Source organism: Trichechus manatus, unplaced genomic scaffold (assembly GCF_000243295.1).
Source record: "Trichechus manatus latirostris isolate Lorelei unplaced genomic scaffold, TriManLat1.0 scaffold00117, whole genome shotgun sequence".
Lineage (NCBI taxonomy): Eukaryota > Metazoa > Chordata > Mammalia > Sirenia > Trichechidae > Trichechus > Trichechus manatus.
Genome location: NW_004444053.1, coordinates 9,065,961 through 9,069,330, shown reverse-complemented (window position 1 = coordinate 9,069,330; position 3,370 = coordinate 9,065,961).

Sequence of the window (3,370 nt, the reverse complement as noted above, 5' to 3'; positions counted from 1 at the left end):
ACTGCCTCTTGATCTATGTACAGGTTCCTCATGAGCTCAATTAAGTGTTCTGGAATTCCCATTCTTTACAATGTTATCCATCATTTGTTATGATCCACACAGTCGAATATCTTTGCATAGTCAATAAGACACAGGTAAACATCTTTCTGGTATTCTCTGCTTTTAGCCAAGATCCATCTGACATCAGCAATGATATCCCTGGTTCCATGTCCTCTTCTGAATCTGGCTTGAATTTCTGGTAGTTCTCTGTCAATGTACTGCTGCAACTATTTTTGAATGATCTTCAGCAGAATTTTACTTTTGTATGATGTTAATGATATTGTTTGATAATTTCTGCATCATGTTGGATCGCCTTTCTTTGGAATGGGGACAAATATGGATCTCTTCCAGTCAGTTGGCCAGGTAGCTGTCTTCCAAATTTCTTGGCATAGGCTAGTGAGCCCTTCCAGTGCTGCATCCGTTTGTTGAAACATCTCAGTTGGTATTCTATCAGTTCCTGGAGTCCTGTTTTTCGCCCGTGTCTTCAGTACCATCAGTTCTTGATCATATGCTACCTCCTGAAATGGTTGAACATCGACCAGCTGTTTTTGGTACAGTGACTCTGTGTATTCCTTCCATCTTCTTTTGATGCTTCCTTCCTCACTTAATATTTTCCTTGTAGAATCTTCAATATTGCAACTCGAGACTTGAATTTTTTCTTCAGTTCTTTCAGCTTGAGAAATACCAAGCATGTTCTTCCCTTTTAGTTTTCTAACTCTTGGACCTGGCATAAAGTATAAGTGTTTATAGCTTTGCTTTTTAAAATACTGAGAGTGAAATCAGTTTTAACATTTGGGCAAACACCAGTCAGGCATTAGAATGATAGCCTAGGATTAGCAATAGGCAACAGAAAACCTACATGTGGATTTTCTAGAAGTGGTTTTATGAGACACTATGCTACAGACTGGAGCCCTGGTGGTGCAGTGGTTAAGAGCTTGGCTTCTAACCAAAAGGTTAGCAGTTCAAATCCACCAGCTGCTCCTTGGAAACCCTTTGGGCAGTTCTACTCTGTCCTATAGGGTTGCTATGAGTCAGAATTGACTCAATGGCAACAGGTTTTGTTTTTGTCTTTTTGGGGGCCCTGGTGGCACAGTGGTTAAGAGCTACGGCTGCTAACTGAAAGATCTATAGTTTGAATCCACCAGCAGTTCCTTGGAAACCCTGTGGGTCAGCTCTACCCTGTCCTATAGTGTTGATATGAGTCAGAATCGACTCAACACCAATGGGTTTGTTTTTGGTTTTTATATACTGCCAGAAGAACAAATAAATCATTCTTAGAAGAAATACAACAAGAACTGCTCCTTAGAAGCAAGTATGGTGAGACTTCCACTTGCTTACTTTGGACATGTCATTAGGAAACACCAGTCACTAGAAAATGACATCATGCTTGGTAAAGTGGAGAATCAGCAAAAATCAGGGAAACCTTCAATGAGATAGTTTGACACAATGGGCTTGAACATACCAACAATCATGAAGATAGCACAGGACTGGGCAACGTTTCGTTCTGTTGTACATAAAGTTGCCATGGCAACTAACAACAACAAGAACAACATGGATCCAGACCTGTCTTGTCAGCTACGTTCCCTCAGACTTACGTTTCAAGAGGAGTCATTGACAAAGCATATCCAACCTGTGTAACTGACTACAGTATATGCATTTGCTGTAGTTGCCCTTTAAAGCCCTGACCTTTTACATGTGTGAGTTCAATGGACCAGCACTACAATGAGTTGGGGACACTCTTCTTGGGTCTGATGAGGTGACTGGAACAAGAGCTTGGAAAGACAATAATCACCACTTTCTTTATAGCTACTTTGTGACTTTAGAGACTGAGGATCTCTAAGTGTGAGAGGCAGTAGAAGGGAAAGCAACGAGAACAGAACAAAATGATGCCCTGATGAGTCTCAGAACAATGTACCATGGATACAAAAACCAGATAGTCAGCAAGTAGGGAGACGGAACTGTAAATTACTGCTGCAAGAGGTTAAGAGATATCACCTAGAGCAGGACCTAATGGCATTGGGAACTGCATCTTTTTTAAATTGTTGTTTAGGTGAAAGTTTACAGAGCAAATTAGTTTCTCATTAAACAGTTAATACACAATTTGTTTTGTGACATTGGTTGCCAACCCTGTGATGTGTCAGCATTTTCCCCTTCTCCACCTCAGGTTCCCTGTTTCCATTTGTCCAGTTTTCTTGTCTCTTCCTGCCTTCTTATGTTTGCTTTTGAGCTGGTGTGCCCACTAGTCTCTTATAAATAATTGAACTATGAAGCACAGCCCTCATGTGTGTTATTGTTGGCCCTAGAGACCAGTCTAATCTTTGACTGAAGGATGAACTTCAGGAGTGACTTCAGTACTGAGATAAAAAGGTGTCCAGGGCCCATGCTGTTGGGGTTTCTCCAGTCTCTGTCAGACCGGCAAGCCTGGTCCTTTTTTTTTTTTTTTTTTGTGAATTTGAATTTTGTTCTACATTTTTCTCCAGCTCTGTCCAGGACCCTCTTTGTGATCCCTGCCAGAGTAGTCGGTGGTAGTAACTGGGCACCATCTAGTTGTTCTGGACTCAGTCTGGTGGAGGTTGTGGTAGTTGTGCTCCATTAGTCCTTTGGATTAATCTTTCCCTTGTGTCTTTGGTTTTCTTTATTCTCCCTTGCTCCAGATGGGGTGGGACCAATGAAGTATCTTACATGGCCGCTCACAAGCTTTTAAGGTCCCAGACGCTACTCACCAAAGTAGGATTAGAACATTTTCTTTATAGACTACATTATGCCAACTGAGCTAGGTGTCACCTGACACCATGGTCCCCAGTCCTCAGCCCAGTAGCTCGGTCTCGCAGGGCATTTGGATGTGTCTGTGAAGCTTCTATGACTTTGCCCTGGTCAAGTTGTGCTGACCCCTCCAGTATCGTGTACTGTCTTACCCTTCACCAAAGTTACCACTTATCTACTGTCTAGTTTATGTTTTTCCCTCCCCACACATCTTGTTTTTTTTAAGTGATAAATGCTTAAAAGTAGGAAGGAGAGAAGCTTCATTCGTTCATGCACTTAGTATGAAGAAGGCATCTGCTAAGTAGGCAGATGGAATATGGAGGAGAGAAAACATGCCCACATGTCACTGTGACATGAGTTAGAGATGAACATCATGGAGGGTGAGGAGGAGGGCTATGGACAGTGCATACTGTTAATGAGTTAGAAATTCCTCCTCAGCATTTCTGCTTTCTCCTCAGTAATGATCCTTGAGCAAATGATCTCCATCTTTAGTGAATCAACAACTAATATTACAGTCCCTAATGTGCTTTCTTGAGGAGCCCTGGTGGCACAATGGTTAAGCATTAGG